We start from the raw sequence: 20,140 nt of genomic DNA, 5'->3' as shown, positions 1-20,140 counted from the left end.
AAAAATTTCTGTGAGTTTTTCACATCTTTTACATTTTCTTTTTCTCAACTGCTCTATTAAAATGTCAAAACTGGTAAGGCTGGCATAAGATGAACGATGATTTGTGTTGCATGCAGATTGGTATGCCTGCTGATAGTGTTATTTTTTTCTTTCTTGTGTGGTTCAACTGGTATGGATGGAAATGAATAAATAGTGATGTATTTATTATGTCTGAAACCTATGAATGGGAGTGTTTAATGTAGCCATTAATGCAGCTGGAAAGGTAATAGAAGACTAATTCAATGTTGTAGATGCATGACCGAATGCCATTTGATGTGCCCAATTAATAATGTTTATTTAGTTGCAATTTATGGTGTCTAAACCTGATTGTTAAAGGGGTTAAAGCAGCCATTTATGAAGCTATTGGATGAGAATAAAAGCAAAATAAATGTTGCATAATTTATGTCTAAGTGTTAGTTAATGTGCTAGTTAAATGGTGTTCAGTAGCTGTATATTTATGTTGTTTGGGCTGTTGTTGGACAATAAATTACAACAGGAGAAATGGTTGCAATAATGTTAATTAATGATGTCCGAATTGATGCCAAATTAAGTTGCTGAAGAATGTAATTGGTAATTAATATGTGCTACATTAATAAGTTAATTGAATGTGAATAATGTTGTCTAAATGAATGAAAATGTTGCTGTTCGAAAATACCATTTAAAATGTTTACATGTGAAAATTTAAAGAGTTTATGAGGGTTAAATGTCACAAGTAATGGTGTATGATGGTTGGAGTTTATTGTGTCCAAATTACCCCAATCTAAGCTGAGTAATTGTGTCTGAACCTAATGTGCTGTCGTTTATGTTGTTTAAGTGCCTTATCTATGGTGTATAGTTAATGTGTTTATGCTGTACAAATCAGGACATATTGATTATGTTTCTTGCTATTGTTGATTAAATACTATGTGTTAATGTTGTATTTTGCTATCCAATTAATTTAGACAAATCAAAGATAAATTGTAAGTTGAATTTCATGATTTTTGCCATTGTAAATTACGGATTGATCTAACAAGTTGAAGATGGACTTGTCAAATTGACTTTAGAAATTAAAATACCTTAATTATATTCTCCTATTTAAATGTCTGCATTTTTTAGAGTATTTAAATGTCATATAATGTTATCCGATTTAATTACCTTGTCCATATTGTTCATTATCATCTTATTATTTGGTTCAATTGAATGAAATTTTATTGTTGACCGAATTCATGCAGTTCTATTATTGTCTCAAAAAAATTATATGTTTTATTACTGTCCGAATAGGTTTAATGTAATTGTTGTTTTGAATGACAAAAATATTTTCTTTTATAGTTGTCCAGATGCTAAGATATTAATGTTGGTTAGTTTTGGTTAAGTTGATTTGTTTCTTTCTCAATTGGTTTTTGGCTTGCTACATGATTAAATTGAATATGGAATATGAGAGCATAACATGATTCGTTATAATTGATATCGTTGTTCTGGTTAAGTTTAAAACTTTCTCTCAGTTTTTATTTATTTATTTATTTTAATTGGTTGAAGAAAGTTCACCTTGCGTCCTTTATTCAGCCAAATATGTATTGATCAACCTAAATTATTAAGCTTTGCTGTTGATATCTCTTAAGCAAGTTGAAACTATAATAGGTGTAAATATTACCTTTTTCTATCTTATGAGTATTTTTTTTACAATTAAAGTATGTTTTAAATGAATGTAAGCTACAGGTCAGGAATTTGAAGGTGAATGTGTGACAATCAATCGGTATGTCCTCATAATATAATTTAACATATTAAAATACTTACGAACCTTTGTTTTTATTTTATTTTATTTATGTCCTTACATAATTTATGTCATGATATAACATTAGTTATAGAAATGCTATTAAGTTGATTACTCAGCGTTTGATTTGTTTTTCGTATGCACTTGTGGTTATCAACATTCAACAAAATATCTCCCACTCATTGAGTGGGTGAAACTTTTGTTAGTCTGGTCAGCATGTACCTATAAGATTTTTATGTTATATTAAGCTTGGTTGGAAAAATTATTTCATACTTCGAGATGTTTTATAAATTGGCATGTATGATAGTTGATAATGGTTTGTACTATGTATATGTTTAGTGTTGATGTTGATGTTGCTTTGTGATTTTTTAGATGAGCTTATTATGTTTGGGATGTGAATTGATATTTATATATAGTTAGATTAGAAGATGCATGAAATGAAATAAATAAACAGGTTAATAGTTCAGACATTGATATGTTAATCATGACATGATTATGGGTCTAAATGTATGATTTGAATTTTTTTATGTACAAATTATGTCAGTTGCTCTGGAGTGTTACAGAAATGCAAGGAAACATATAATTTTTCGTCCACCTTTCATAACTTTATTATTCAATTTAAACATGATTATTTTATAAACCATCACACTTTCATTTCATACATTCAATATATAATTATTCAAAGTAGACAACCATTTTTTTTCTATCCATTTCTCATATCATAATTTTGATTTCTATTATGATTTTCAATTTCATCTTTCAATTTCATTTTCCCCAGTTAACATGACTTAGACAGACTCAGATACGTGGATCCTACCAACACACTAAAGTTTGGCACCCAGTGACTAACGAAATAATCGGTAGAAATGATTTGTGCCCTGCATTGGCCAGTAAAACCGACGAATAGATGTGCCCAACACTAGTCAATAGAATAGACAAATGGGGTGCCTAGTACTCCCTAACACATGGTCGTAAAACCCTAAACTCTTTCTATCTTATGGCATGCCAATTATACTCGACCTTGCCCTAACAATTAATAAAGTAACAATGTTCTCTATTCAATTTGTAATCCCATTTCATATTATGAATTTACCCATTCAATCATTCATTCATATACATAACCAACCATCTCATTTTCATATCAAATCCAATATCACATACAATATATAATATTTTTACAACTATGAAATTTAATACCTTGTCACTAATAATCATTCAATTTTGAAATAATTCGAATTATAGAAACACAAATCGTAAATTTTGAGTGATTAGTTGTTGATCTTGTCTTTTACTTTCTTTCTCGAGGATTTTGGGACGACGTTAGCTATGGATTTAAACAATTAAAATAAATTAACAATACACAAAACAATTCGCATTCAAATACCAAATTTATACTACTTTTTCATGAAATTCAATTTAGTCCTCGACATTGGGACAAATATAACTTCACAATTAACCCTCCAACATTAGGTTGAATTTTCCTAGAGTTTCTAAAGGACTTCCTACGTCTCAATTAAATCCTTAAATTTGAACTTTGCACAACTTATTCCTTTTTGCATAAAATTATCAATTGACTTTACAATATAGTCTCATTTCACTTCCAACCTTAAAATCTATCAAAATAACACCACGAAGTTAATTTTTTCTACAATGGCAACTTCCATAAACTTCAATAGTTCCAAAAATTTCAACATGGGTAAGCTAGAATATGAACTTCAGGTTTCAAAAATATCAAAATTACAAGAAAATGGGCTAAATTTACTAACCAAATAAAGCTTGAAATGCTTAAACTTCCTTAGTCGTTTCGTCTTCTTCTTCTCCCTAATGTTTTGAATTTTGCATGCAACTTAATAAAGAAACTTTCTCTTACAATCCATAAAGTTTTTACTTAACAATTTCTTTTTATTTTATTTATTATTTAACATAAAATTTTAACTAAAATTTTATAATATACTTCACATATATATATCATGACCAACCACTATAATAACCATTTATATAATGATTTATTTAACATCCCGAATTAGGGCGTAGTCAGAATAATAGTTTTGAGTACACAAATACGAAATAGAAATAATTATTTTATGATCCTCATGAGGTCTATGATATGATTTCATGCTTGTGTGAAAGATTCATGAAGAAATTCTATGCATAAAACGTTTAATTAAACTTTAAGGACCAAATTGAATAAGATGCAAAACTTGTTAGAAGCTTTTAGCATGAAATTTCTTTAGACTATAAATTAGAAGGTCCTAATTAGCAATTTAACCAATTCTAAAAGTTTGGACAAAAAGGGTCATGCATAGGAAAATTTTAAAAGAAAGACCTTAAGGGCATTTTGGTTATTTGGTAATTAAAAGAATAAAAGGGAAAATCAAAGAAAAAAATGTGCTCATCTTCTCCAAGTGATAGCCGAATTTCTCAATAGCCATAGCTAGGGTTTTTGTTCAACATTTCAAGCTTCATTGTAAGTGCTCCCTTTGTATTTTTTAAGTTTTTGAAGCATGATCTACCCATTTCTAGCTATATTTTGATCTAGGGTTCATGTATGAAATTTGAACCATGTGTAACATGCTTGTATTTTGATGATTAATGGAGGAATATGAATGTTTGATGCATGATAAACATCTTTTACTAGGTGATTTTTAGTGAAAACACCTAAAAGGGGGACTTGTTTGTAAAAGTGTAAAGTTGGGTAGTAAAAATGTGAAATAAAGGAAAATTTGGGCTGAAATGAGCACGGTATAGGTTTGGCTAGGCTTGGGTAACAAATAAAATGCATGCATTTCATTTTACGAGCCTAGGGACTAAATTGTAAATAATTGAAAAGTTAGGGGTAAAAAGGTAATTTTACCAAAGCATGAATTATGGATTGATTTGAATAATGGGATTAATAAACAAGTTAAATTTGGCATTATAGATCAAGAAAAACATGATACGGGTCTTGATCAAGGGAAGAATAAAGTATATGACGATTAGGCTCGATTACCATCATTTTGTACCAAGGTAAGTTCATGTGTAAATATTACAATGATATATCATGTTTTAATATTTTGTTAATGTATGAGTTTATATGATTACTTATTATGTCAAGTGTGGGAGATGTTGTAATCTATGAGCACGAGGTTGTGAATGAATTCGACGAACATGAGATATCGAAAAAACCCCGTTTGAACCTTGGGAATAGTTTAGGATACAATGTGACATGTCACTAGGAACTATGTGGATATGAGCTCATGAACATATGTGTAAATTTGATATGTGAATCCAGATGCTGGTCTTGTACGTCCTACCGGTGGTTGGGTAGCCCAGTATGTGTTGCGAATACCTGTTAGCTTGTGTGAGTAGCTCGAGTAGTTATGTCCTGACTGTCAGCTTGTGTGAGTAGGCCCGTGATTAGCTCGTGAGTGAGCAATATGTGATTGTGATATGAGGTAGCATGTGGCTACGCTTAAAGCACTATGCGTAAGTCTTCCATGTATCCAATAATATTCCGAGTGTTCAACGGGTAAACTTGTGAGTTAATTGACAAGTAAATCAATGAAGAGGGAATACGACATTGTGATTGTAACACCCCGTACCCGAGTCCGTCGCCGGAGTCGGACACGAGGGGTTTGCAGACTTAAATCACTTCTTTGCACAATCCATTTTAAATTTTCCAGGCAAGCTGGCTAACTGCGTCACTGTCACCTTAAAAATCATATCTTGAGTTTCAAAACTCGAAAATAAGTTTCGTGATTTTTCCCTGAAACTAGACTCATATATGCATCTACAAATTTTTTTCCAGAATTTTTGGTCGGGCCAATTAGTACAGTTTATTAGTTAAAGTCTCCCATGTTACAGGGATCGACTACACTGACCTTGGCGCATAACGACTTGGATATCTCCCTGTACAGGGCTTAAATGCTGATGCCGTTTGTTTCTATAGAAACTAGACTCAAATAGGAATCTATACATATATGGAATGACTCCTAATTATCTCTGTTTAATTTATAATGAATTTCCAAAGTCGGAACAGGGAATCCAGAAACCGTTCTGGCCCTGTCTCACGAGAACCTGAATATCTCTTAACATACTGTCCATATGATCGTTTCGTTACTTTCCTATGAAAATAGATTCATCAAGGTTCGTTTACATAATTTATTCACTATTTAATTCCATTCCTACTATTTTTAGTGATTTTTCACATCCACATCACTGCTGCTGCCAGCATCTGTTTTTTTTTTAAGGTAAACTTTACCTATTTCATGATCCTCCATGGATCAACTAGAGTTTGTCATACATATTCCAAAAGTGATCAAGAATAACCCTTCCCATGGCTAACCGTTACCAACATTTCCATACCTCTCGACGGACGACATACAAAACGATTATAATGCTATGATCAAAGTATATTTAAGCCATTTTCGCATGGCTATCCAAATTTACACAAAACCAAAGGGTACATGACCAACAACAAAAAGGGTAGTCCTATACATGCCATTTCAAAGTTCAACCAAAATTGTACCAAAAGGGGGCTTTGATAGTGTGGGAGACTTTGACTTCCAAAAATCCCGAGTCCGATAGCTGACGAGCCAAAATCTATAAAACAGAGAAACAAAGAAACGGAGTAAGCAATTTATGCTTAGTAAGTTTTGAGCAAGGGATTCCAGCACAACAAAAGTATAGCATTCATATAGCTAAACGGATAATTTCATATGCACAAATTCTCAATATCATACTTACTTCACATTACCAACCCTTATGTTCATACACAAAAGATCAACTTGGCCAAAGGCCGGTAGCTCATTTATCAACTGAGCGAATACTTATTTGTAAGGGCTCAACTAATTCAAAGCACATACGAAACATACCTCAATGTTGGGATGTTACAAGCGTATTAACTGAAATTTTTACAGCAAGATCATTCATTCCCAAATCACGTACCTTCGGAATTTAACCGGATATAGCTACTCGTTCAAATGCCTTCGGGACATAGCCCGGTTATAGTAACTCGCACAAATGCCTTCGGGACTTAGCCCTGTTATAGTAACTCGCACAAATGCCTTCGGGACTTAACCCGGATTTAGTAACTCGCACCAATGCCTTCGGGCTTAGCCCGGAATTAGTATCTCGCACAAATGCCTTCGGATCTTAGTCCGGATATGGTCACTTAGCACAAAGCCTTCGGGACTTAGCCCGGACATCATTCGAATAACCATGCACATTTAACAATAAATCATGACACATTCGTATTTCATTTTCATTAGCAAAACTCAAACACAAGACACTTATCACTCTTGCAATTTCGGCTCAATAGCCACACACAAAGAGCATGATTTTGATTTGCTTAAAACATGATCTAATCAAATCATAATTTAAGCTCTATTACTCAAGAATTTACCTCAGATGTTGTCGAACGATTCCGATGGCTATTCGACCACTTTTTCCTTCCCTTTATCGGATTTAGTTCCCCTTTGCTCTTGAGCTTAATTTAACAAATAAGTTGATTTAATCATTTGAGCATCGAAAAGAGGAACTCAAGGCACTTGGCCCACATATATCCATTAGACATTAAAGTCACATATGTACGGAATCATGAATCAAACTCAACATTTTAGCTAATTTTCCCCCTTGGCCGAATTTTCTAAGTCAAGCTAAAGCCATCAATAGGCTACCTATGGCCGAACATACACATAACTTATGTACTTATTCATGTGGCCGAACATACATGTCTATGTTGGGGCCGATTGCAACACTTAATACATTCTACAAGTATGGTCACTTGTATTGACTAAACACCATTTTGTTTCAAGTTCAAAACTTGGCTAATACACACATATATACACTAGTAAAGCATCCTCTCCCTTTCCATCAATTTAACACATGCATTACTCATTAATATACAAAAATTATATTCGGCCTTAGCACACAACTTGCTAGCCGATTCTTCTCCATCTAGCAACTAATGCACATATGTGCTCATTCGTTAGACTCTACTTCATCTAACAACAACCATATTTTTCCCTTCTACTTCCTACCATGGCTGAATGCATCACAACACCATACCATTTCAATTTTTGGTCATGGTTAAACAAAGAACTTAATGTCTCACTCAAAAATGCTAAAAAGAAGATTCAAGAATCATCAATCCACCATCACATGCACCATTACAAAGCTTCACTTTTAGCATGCAAATGATATCAACACAAATCCACCTTAGCCGAATATCATCTCCATGACATAGTAAAGATTTGAACCATGGGCTAGTTAGAACTCAAGCTAACTACTAAAATATACATGAATCTCATGGAGCAACCTCAAACATACCTTAGCCTAGTTACATGCATGGCTGAACCTCTTCAACATTTCCTCCTTTCTTTCCTTTTGAATTTCGGTCAAGGATGTTCAAGGATGAACACACATTTTTTTTCTTTGTTTTCTTTCTTCCATTCACGGCAAAGGGGGGGCATGGATGAGACCATTTTTTTTTATCACTCCTCCCTTTCATTATTTAATTACCATGCTCATTATTTTATTGTTTCCTCCCATGATGCACCAACACAACGTGTCTATGACATGTTTTGCCCATCACCCTTTGTCCATCCTAATGTCATGGCCGGCCACTACTAGATGGGGGGGGAAATTGACATGCAAGTCCCCCCTTTTTCAACATGCACTAATAGGTCCTTATGTTTTGATCTATCACATTTCAAAAATGTCACACATAAGTCCTATTGACTAAATTCACATGCAACTTACTAAATAGAAGCTTAAAATTTTCACACATTTATTTTAGACAATAAATATCATATTCAAACAATTTGGTGACTCGGTTTAGCGGTCCCGAAACCGCTTTCCTACTAGGGTCACTTTAGGGCTGTCACAACTCTCCCCCACTTAAGAAATTTTAGTCCCTGAAAATCTCACCGGTAAATAGGTTTGGGTATCGTTCTTTCATCGAGCACTCGGTTTCCCAAGTAGCTTCCTCGATCCCGTTTCCACTCAGGTATCATGATCGGCTGAAGTAATCCTGAAGGCACTTGATGTTCCGCTTTCACTTGTTGACATATTAAACATCTCGAAACAAAGTCGGAGATGTCTCGTTTCATACCATGCCACCAAAACCGACGTTTCAAATCGTTGTACATTTTCGTACTCCCCGGGTGAATTGACATTCGGCTACAATGGGCTTCGTTTAGAATCATCGAAATGAGTTCTGAATTTCTTGGAACACACAACCGACTTCTGAACCTCAAACAATCGTCATCATCAATTTGAAATTCGGATTCCATATTCGGAACACATTCAGCCTGTGACAGCCCTAAAGTGACCCTAGTCGGGAAGCGGTTTCGGGACCGCTAAACCGAGTCACCAAATTATTTGAATGTGATATTTATTGTCTAAAATATGTGATTATGAATGTGTGAAAGTTTTAGGCTTCGATTTAGTAAATTGCATGTGAATTTAGTCAAAAGGACTTATGGGTGACATTTTTGAAATGTGATAGGCTAATCTACAAGGACCTAATAGTGCATGTAATCAAAAGGGAGGACTTGCATGTCAATTTTCCCCCCCTAATATGTAGTGGCCGGCCATGAGCATGGGTGGACAAGATGTTATGGCTAAAAACATGTCATAAACATGTTGGGGTAGTGCATTATGTAAGGATTAATAAAATAAAGAGCATGGGTGGACAAGATGTTATGGCTAAAAACATGTCATAAACATGTTGGGGTAGTGCATTATGTAAGGATTAATAAAATAAAGAGCATGGGCAATAAAATATTAGTGTTAGTAGGATGAGAAACAAAAAAAAAGAAAAGAAAGGATGTGTGTGATTGTCCCCCATTGCCGTGAGTTGAAGGAAAGAAAAACAAAAAAAAAGTGTTCATCCTTTGGTTCATCCTTGGCCGAAAATTTTAAGGAGGAAGGAAGAAGAAAGGTTGAAGAGGTTCGGCCATGCATGTAACTAGGCTAAGGTATGTTTGATGATGTTCCATGAGATGCATGCATGTTTTAGTTGTTAGCTTGAGTTCTACCTAGCCCATGGTGTAAATCTTGCTATGTGATGGAAATGACACTCGGCCATGGATGCATCATTCTTGCTTGGTGTTGATGTTGTGTTTGTGAGATATCAAGTTATTTTTGTGACCAAGTTGAGATTTGAATTTTTGGAATGAGTAAGGTTTTCGGCTATGGTAAATATAAGGGTAAATGGTGTCTTGATGCATTCGGCCATGGTAGAAAGTAGATGTGAAATGGTAGTAAGATAAAATGCAAAATGTTAGTATTTGATTACTAGTGTATAAATGCGTATTAGCCGAGTTTTGAATTTGAAACGAAACGGTATATAACCAATACAAGTAACCATACTTGTGGGAAGTATTAAGCATATAATTGGCCTCAACATATACATGCATACTCGGCCACATGAGAAGATTTGTGTTGCATGCATTCGGTTAGAGGCAAGCATATTGATGCCTTTATCTTGGTTAGGACAATCGGCTAAAAGGGAGTGTGGGTTAATATGTTGAGTTGATGCATGATTTCACACGTATGTGACTTTAATGTCTAATGTATAAATATGGGCTAAGTGCCTTGTTTTCCTCTTTTCGATGCTCAAATGATTAAATCAATTTATTTGTTTAATTAAGCTCAAGAGCAAAGGGGATCTAAATCCGATAAAGGGAAGGAAAAAGTGGTCGAATAGCCATCGAAATCGTTCGACAACATCCGAGGTAAGTTCTTGAGTAATAGAGCTTAAATTATGATTTGATTAGATCATGTTTTAAGCAAATCAAAATCATGCTCTTTGTGTGTGGCTATTGAGCCGAAATTGCAAGAGTGATAAGTGTCTTGTGTTTGAGTTTTGCTAATGAAAATGAAATACGAATGTGTCATGATTTATTGTTAAATGTGCATGGTTATTCGAATGATGTCCGGGCTAAGTCCCGAAGGCTTTGTGCTAAGTGACCATATCCGGACTAAGATCCGAAGGCATTTGTGCGAGTTACTAATTCCGGGCTAAGCCCGAAGGCATTGGTGCGAGTTACTAAATCCGGGTTAAGTCCCGAAGGCATTTGTGCGAGTTACTATAACCGGCTATGTCCCGAAGGCATTTGAACGAGTAGCTATATCCGGTTAAATTTCGAAGGTACGTGATTCGGGAATGAACGATCTTGCTGTAAAAATTTCAGTTAATACGCTTGTAACATCCCAGCATTGAGGTATGTTTCGTATGTGCTTTGAATTAGTTGAGCCCTTACAAATAAGTATTCGCTCAGTTGATAAATGAGCTACCGGCCTTTGGCTAAGTTGATCTTTTGTGTATGAACAGAAGGGTTGGTAATGTGAAGTAAGTATGATATTGAAAATTTGTGCATATGAAATTATCCGTTTAGCTACATGAATGCTATACTTTGGTTGTGTCTAAACTCTTTGCTCAAAACTTACTAAGCATAAATTGGTTACTCCGTTTCTTTGTTTCTCTGTTTTATAGATTTTGGCTCGTCAGCTATCGGACTCGGGATTTTTGGAAGTCGAAGTCTCCCACACTATCAAAGCCCCCTTTTGGTACAATTTTGGTTGAACTTTGAAATGGCATGTATAGGACTACCCGTTTTGTTGTTGGTCATTGACCCTTTGGTTTTGTGTAAATTTGGATAGCCATGCGAAAATGGCTTAAATATACTTTGATCATAACATTATAATCGTTTTGTATGTTGTCCGTCGAGAGGTATGGAAATGTCGGTAACGGTTAGCCATGGGAATGGTTATTCATGATCATTTTTGGTATATGTATGACAAACTCTAGTTGATCCATGAAGGATCATGAAATAGGTAAAGTTTACCTTAAAAATAGATGCTGGCAGCAGCAGTGATGTGGATGTGAAAAATCACTAAAAATAGTAGGAATGGAATTAAATAGTTGATAAACTATGTAAACGAACCTTGATGAATCTATTTTCATAGGAAAGTAACGAAACGATCATATAGATAGTATGTTAAGAGATATTCAGGTTCTCGTGAGACAGGGCCAGAACGGTTTCTGGATTCCCTGTTCCGGCTTTGGAAATTCATTATAAATTAACCAGAGATAATTAGGATTCATTCCATATATGTATAGATTCCTCTCTGAGTCTAGTTTCTATAGAAACAAACGGCATCAGTATTGAAGCTCTGTGCAGGGAGATATCCAAATCGTAATGCATGAAGGTCAGTGTAGTCGTACCCTGTAACAGGGGAGAATTTAACTAATAAACTGTACTAATTGGCCCAACCAAAAATTATAGAAAAGAATATTTAGATGGTAATATGAGTCTAGTTTCAGGGAAAATTTATGAAACTGATTTTCGAGTTGTGAAACTGAAGATATGATTTTTAAGGTGACAGTGACGCAGTTAGCCAACTGCCTGGAAATTTTTAAAATGGACTGCGATAGTAAGCGAATTTAGTCTGTGTACCCCTCGTGTCCGACTCCGGCAACGGTCTCGGGTATGGGGTGTTACAATTTTATTGGTATCAGAGCACGGTTTAGTCGATTCTAGGACTACCGTAATACGTTTGGGTCTAGCTATACATGCCATTTTGTGATTATTTGATAGTGTGGTGATTTTTGACAATTGAAAATGTGTTTATTTATAGTAATGGATCCCGATCCCGACCGAGCGGTAGCTGATGATCTTGAGAGTGTAGCGCCTGCTCCCGCGCAAGGGACAGCACCGACGGACTCTCAACCTAATGCTAGTAACCCGAATGATGAAGCTAGACAAGCTTTCTATAGCGTAATGAATGATTGGTTCAACCAATACATTCGAACTAATACGGTTGTTCCACAAACTCCATTCCCGACTAATGCCACCCCCGCACCTACAATACCTCCGGCAACTGACCAAATAAGGTCAAATAAGCCCCCAGTTGACAGAATTCGAAAGCATGGGGCTACTGAATTTAAAGCTACGGACAGTGATGATGCCAAGCAAGCTGAATTTTGGTTGGACAACACTATCCGGGTACTCGATGAGCTATCTTGCACACCCGATGAGTGCCTAAAGTGTACTATCTCCTTGCTACGTGATTCTGCCTACTATTGGTGGAATACGTTGACTTCTGTTGTGCCTAGAGAGCAAGTAACTTGGAAGTTTTTCCAAACCGAGTTTCGAAAGAAGTATATCAGTCAGAGATTCATTGACCAAAAACGGAAGGAATTTCTTGAACTCAAACAAGGTTCCATGTCGGTTATCGACTATGAACGAAAATTTGTGAGGCTTAGCCGGTACGCACGAGAATGCATTTCCTCAGAAGCCGTGATGTGTAAACATTTCGAGGATGGGCTGAATGACGATATAAAGCTGTATGTAGGCATTTTCGAAATCCGAGAATTTGTGGCACTTGTCGAGCAAGCTTGCAAGGCCGAGGAGCTCAGTATGGAGAAAAGAAAAGCTAAGGTGGGAGCAAAGGAGTTTCGTAAGAGGTCTTCGGGGAAGCCCTTCCCACAGTCATCGAAGAAATTTAGAGATGGCTTAGGCCGATCTAGAGACACTTCAGGCTTTTCTAGACGAGATCGCGATCGACCCCCTGTGGGTGCACGAGTCACTTCGGTCGCTAGTGTTGGAAATGATCGTCGGGACAGAGCGGAGTGCCAGTTTTATGGTAAATGGCATTCGGGGAGTTGTAGATTCCATGACCGCTCCTGTTACAAGTGCGGATCAGTTGACCACTTCATTAAAGATTGCCCGAGGTTGTCTGAACAGAATGTAAATCAGAGTGGGAAACCGGGTGCTACCACTACTCGAGGTAGACCATCTAGAAATATGGGCAATGCTAGTGGTGGTCAGAGAGGATCTAGAGATGCTACGACCAGATCCGAGGCTCGTGCGCCTGCTAGAGCTTATGCTATACGTGCCCGCGAGGATGCTTCTTCGCCTGATGTTATTACCGATACTTTTACTCTCTTTGATACTAATGTAATTGCTTTGATTGACCCCGGTTCTACTCATTCTTATATATGTGAAACCTTAGCATCCAGTAAGACTTTACCTATTGAGTCTACTGAGTTCGTAATTCGGGTGTCAAATCCCTTGGGTCGTTACGTGCTTGTCGACAAAGTGTGTAAGAAATGTCCCCTAGTGGTTCGAGGTTCCTGTTTTCTGGCGGACTTGATGCTTCTACCGTTTGATGAATTTGATGTTATTCTCGGGTTGGATTGGTTGACCGTGCATGATACGGTTGTGAATTGCAAAACCAAAACTATTGATTTGAGGTGCGCAAATAACGAAGTAATCCGAGTTGAGTCTACGGACTTAGATGGGTTGCCAGCTGTAATATCCTCAATGTTGACTCAGAAATATGTAAGAAAAGGATATGAAGCATACCTTGCGTATGTACTTGATGACAAAGAATTAAAAAAGAAACCCGAATCTGTGCCGGTGGTTTGTGAATACCCAGATGTTTTTCCTGAAGAATTACCGGGTTTACCACCTGTTCGGGAGATAGAGTTTGGTATTGAGCTTGTACCTGGGACTACGCCGATTTCGATAGCTCCGTATCGTATGGCACCAACCGTTTTAAAAGATTTGAAAGCTCAGTTGCAAGAATTGACGGATAGAGGTTTCGCTCGACCAAGTTTCTCACCTTGGGGTGCACCAGTATTTTTTGTGAAAAAGAAGGACGGAACCATGAGGTTGTGCATTGACTATCGTCAACTGAATAAAGTGACGATAAAGAATAAATATCCGTTACCGCGTATTGATGATTTGTTTGATCAACTAAAGGGAGCCTCAGTGTTCTCAAAAATAGATTTGAGATCGGGTTATTATCAGTTGCGAATTCGAGATTCGGACATACCCAAAACTGCTTTCAGAACGAGGTACGGTCACTACGAGTTCTTAGTGATGCCGTTTGGGCTCACTAATGCCCCTACGGTATTTATGGATTTGATGAATCGGATCTTCAGACCATATTTGGATGGGTTCGTAGTTGTGTTTATTGATGACATCTTGGTCTATTCAAGAGATGAGACCGAACATGCTGAGCACCTGAGATTAGTGTTGCAAATTTTACGGGATAAGCAGTTATATGCTAAGTTCAGTACGTGTGAGTTCTGATTAAGAGAGGTTAGCTTCTTGGGCCACGTGGTATCCACATCGGGTATTCGAGTTGACCCGAACAAAATTTCAGCCATACTAAATTGGAAGCCTCTGAGAAATATTACTGAGGTTCGGAGCTTTTTGGGACTTGCCGGTTACTACCGACAGTTTGTAAAAGGTTTCTCGATGATAGCCACACCCATGACGAAGCTACTTCAAAAAGATGTTAAGTTCGAATGGACGGAAAAATGTCAGAAAAGTTTTGATCAACTGAAAACTTATTTGACCGAAGCTCCAATTCTAGTGCAGCCCGAATCAGGCAAAGAGTTTGTCATTTATAGTGATGCGTCCCTACTTGGGTTAGGTTGCGTATTGATGCAAGAAGGTCGAGTTGTGGCCTATGCGTCGAGACAATTAAAGCCACATGAGAAAAATTATCCGACCCATGATCTCGAACTAGCTGCCATCGTATTCGCTTTAAAAATATGGCGACATTACTTATTTGGTGAAAAGTGCCATGTATTTTCGGATCACAAAAGTCTCAAATATTTGATGACTCAAAAAGACTTAAATCTGCGACAAAGACGTTGGCTCGAGTTGTTAAAGGATTATGAGCTTGTCATTGACTATCACCCAGGAAAGGCTAATGTGGTTGCGGACGCCTTAAGCCGGAAATCACTGTTTACTTTACGAGCGATGATTGTACTCTTGTCTGTTCTACCCGACAATGTGTTAGTAGCTGAATTAAAAGCCAAACCATTATTGATTCATCAAATTCATGAAGCTCAGAAAGTCGATGATGAATTGGTTGCAAAACGGGCTGAGTGTGTTCCGAACAAGGAATCGGAGTTTAAAATTGATGATGATGATTGTTTGAGGTTCAGAAGTCATTTGTGTGTTCCAAGGAATTCGGAACTCATTTCGATGATTCTGAACGAAACCCATTGTAGCCGAATGTCAATTCACCCAGGGAGTACGAAAATGTACAACGATTTGAAACGTCGGTTTTGGTGGCATGGTATGAAACGAGACATCTCCGACTTTGTTTCGAGATGTTTAATATGTCAACAAGTGAAAGCAGAACATCAAGTGCCTTCAGGATTACTTCAGCCGATCATGATACCCGAGTGGAAATGGGATCGAGTCACAATGGACTTTGTGTCCGGACTGCCATTGTCAGCAAGTAAGAAGGATGCGATTTGGGTTGTTGTTGATAGACTGACTAAGTCGGCTCACTTTATCCCCGTGCGTATGGATTTTTCATTAGATAAACTAGCTGAATTGTACGTTTCTCAGATTGTGAGATTACACGGGGTACCTATTTCTATCGTGTCAGATAGAGATCCGAGATTCACCTCACGATTTTGGAAGAAATTGCAAGAAGCTTTGGGTACCAAGCTGCATTTTAGCACTGTTTTCACCCCCAAACCGATGGTCAATCCGAGCGGATAATTCAGATACTTGAGGATATGTTGAGATGTATCCTCGAGTTCAGTAGTTCATGGGAACGGTATTTACCTTTGATTGAATTCGCTTACAACAATAGTTTTCAATCAAGTATTAAGATGGCACCTTACGAGGCCTTGTACGGGCGTAAATGCCGTACACCATTGTTTTGGACCGAGCTCGGTGAAAGTAAAATTTTGGAGTTGATTTGATTAAAGATGCCGAACAAAAAGTAAAGGTAATCCGTGAAAGTCTGAAGGCAGCCACAGATCGTCAGAAACCGTATGCGGATTTGAAACGAAAAGACATTGAATATCAGGTGGGAGATAAAGTGTTTCTTAAAGTTTCGCCTTGGAAAAAGGTACTCAGATTTGGCCGTAAGGGCAAGTTGAGTCCGAGATTCATTGGGCCGTACGAAATCTCCGAACGAGTTGGTCCAGTTGCGTATCGATTGATTTTGCCCCCTGAACTTGAAAAGATTCACGACGTCTTTCATGTTTCGATGCTTCGACGCTATAGATCTGATCCATCGCACATAATTAGCCCATCAGAGGTTGAAATTCAAGCCGATATGAGTTATAAAGAAGAACCGATGCGTATCCTAGCTGGTGAAGTGAAGGAGTTGCGAAACAAAAGGGTTCCGTTAGTAAAGGTGTTATGGCTCAAACACGGGATCGAGGAAGCTACTTGGGAAACCGAGAGCTCGATGAAAGAACGATACCCAAACCTATTTACCGGTAAGATTTTCTGGGACGAAAATTTCTTAAGTGGGGGAGAGTTGTGACAGCCCTAAAGTGACCCTAGTCGGAAAGCGGTTTCGGGACCGCTAAATCGAGTCACCAAATTATTTGAATGTGATATTTATTGTCTAAAATATGTGATTATGAAGGTGTGAAAGTTTAGGCTTCGATTTAGTAAATTGCATGTGAATTTAGTCAAAAGGACTTATGGGTGACATTTTTGAAATGTGATAGGCTAATCTACAAGGACCTAATAGTGCATGTAATCAAAAGGGAGGACTTGCATGTCAATTTTCCCCCCTAATATGTAGTGGCCGGCCATGAGCATGGGTGGACAAGATGTTATGGCTAAAAACATGTCATAAACATGTTGGGGTAGTGCATTATGTAAGGATCAATAAAATAAAGAGCATGGGTGGACAAGATGTTATGGCTAAAAACATGTCATAAACATGTTGGGGTAGTGCATTATGTAAGGATTAATAAAATAAAGAGCATGGGCAATAAAATATTAGTGTTAGTAGGATGAGAAACAAAAAAAGAAAAGAAAGGATGTGTGTGATTGTCCCCCCATTGCCGTGAGTTGAAGGAAAGAAAAACAAAAAAAAAAGTGTTCATCCTTTGGTTCATCCTTGGCCGAAAATTTTAAGGAGGAAGGAAGAAGAAAGGTTGAAGAGGTTCGGCCATGCATGTAACTAGGCTAAGGTATGTTTGATGATGTTCCATGAGATGCATGCATGTTTTAGTTGTTAGCTTGAGTTCTACCTAGCCCATGGTCTAAATCTTGCTATGTGATGGAAATGACACTCGGCCATGGATGCATCATTCTTGCTTGGTGTTGATGTTGTGTTTGTGAGATATCAAGTTATTTTTGTGACCAAGTTGAGATTTGAATTTTTGGAATGAGTAAGGTTTTCGGCTATGGAAATATAAGGGTAAATGGTGTCTTGATGCATTCGGCCATGGTAGAAAGTAGATGTGAAATGGTAGTAAGATAAAATGCAAAATGTTAGTATTTGATTACTAGTGTATAAATGCGTATTAGCCGAGTTTTGAATTTGAAACGAAACGGTATATAACCAATACAAGTAACCATACTTGTGGGAAGTATTAAGCATATAATTGGCCTCAACATATACATGCATACTCGGCCACATGAGAAGATTTGTGTTGCATGCATTCGGTTAGAGGCAAGCATATTGATGCCTTTATCTTGGTTAGGACAATCGGCTAAAAGGGAGTGTGGGTTAATATGTTGAGTTGATGCATGATTTCACATGTATGTGACTTTAATGTCTAATGTAAAAATATGGGCTAAGTGCCTTGTGTTCCTCTTTCGATGCTCAATGATTAAATCAATTATTTGTTTAATTAAGCTCAAGAGCAAAGGGATCTAAATCCGATAAAGGGAAGGAAAAGTGATCGAATAGCCATCGAAATCGTTCGACAACATCCAAGGTAAGTTCTTGAGTAATAGAGCTTAAATTATGATTTGATTAGATCATGTTTTAGCAAATCAAATCATGCTCTTTGTGTGTGGTTATTGAGCCGAATTGCAAGAGTGATAAGTGTCTTGTGTTGAGTTTTGCTAATGAAATGAAATACGAATGTGTCATGATTATTGTTAATTGCATGGTTATTCGAATGATGTCTGGGCAAGTCCCGAAGGCTTTGTGCTAAGTGACCATATCCGGACTAAGATCCGAAGGCATTTGTGCGAGTTACTAATTCCGGGCTAAGCCCGAAGGCATTGGTGCGAGTTACTAAATCCGGGTTAAGTCCCGAAGGCATTTGTGCTAGTTACTATAACAGGGCTATGTCCCGAAGGCATTGAACGAGTAGCTATATCCGGTTAAATTCCGAAGGTACGTGATTCGGGAATGAACGATCTTGCTGTAAAATTTCAGTTAATACGCTTGTAACATCCCAGCATTGAGGTATGTTTCGTATGTGCTTTGAATTAGTTGAGCCCCTTACAAATAAGTATTCGCTCAGTTGATAAATGAGCTACCGGCCTTTGGCTAAGTTGATCTTTGTGTATGAACATAAGGGTTGGTAATGTGAAGTAACTATGATATTGAAAATTTGTGCATATGAAATTATCCGTTTAGCTACATGAATGCTATACTTTGGTTGTGTCTAAACTCTTTGCTCAAAACTTACTAAGCATAAATTGCTTACTCCGTTTCTTTGTTTCTCTATTTTATAGATTTTGGCTCGTCAGCTATCGGACTCGGGATTTTGGAAGTCGAAGTCTCCCACACTATCAAAGCCCCCTTTTGGTACAATTTTGGTTGAACTTTGAAATGGCATGTATAGGACTACCCGTTTTGTTGTTGGTCATTGACCCTTTGGTTTTGTGTAAATTTGGATAGCCATGCGAAAATGGCTTAAATATACTTTGATCATAACATTATAACGTTTTGTATGTTGTCCGTCGAGAGGTATGGAAATGTCGGTAACGGTTAGCCATGGGAATGGTTATTCATGATCATTTTTGGTATATGTATGACAAACTCTAGTTGATCCATGAAGGATCATGAAATAGGTAAAGTTTACCTTAAAAATAGATGCTGGCAGCAGCAGTGATGTGGATGTGAAAAATCACTAAAAATAGTAGGAATGGAATTAAATAGTGGATAAATTATGTAAACGAACCTTGATGAATCTATTTTCATAGGAAAGTAACGAAACGATCATATGGACAGTATGTTAAGAGATATTCAGGTTCTTGTGAGATAGAGCCAGAACGGTTTATGGATTCCCTGTTCCGACTTTGGAAATTCATTATAAATTAACAGAATAATTAGAATTCATACCATATATGTATAGATTCCCTCTGAGTCTAGTTTCTATAGAAAAACGGCATCAGTATGAAGCTCTGTTCAGGGAGATATCCTAATCGTATGCATGAAGGTAGTGTAGCGCACCCTATAACAGGGGAGAATTAACTAATAAACTACTAATTGCCCGACCAAAAATTAGAAAATATGTAGATGTCAAATAGTTACAGGGAAAAAGAATAATTCGAGGTAAACTCAGAAGATTTAAGGTGACAGTGAGCAGTTCCCCTGGATTTTAAATGGACTAGTCGT

Source organism: Gossypium hirsutum, chromosome A04, assembly GCF_007990345.1.
Source record: "Gossypium hirsutum isolate 1008001.06 chromosome A04, Gossypium_hirsutum_v2.1, whole genome shotgun sequence".
Lineage (NCBI taxonomy): Eukaryota > Viridiplantae > Streptophyta > Magnoliopsida > Malvales > Malvaceae > Gossypium > Gossypium hirsutum.
This window is presented reverse-complemented; position numbering follows the sequence as displayed.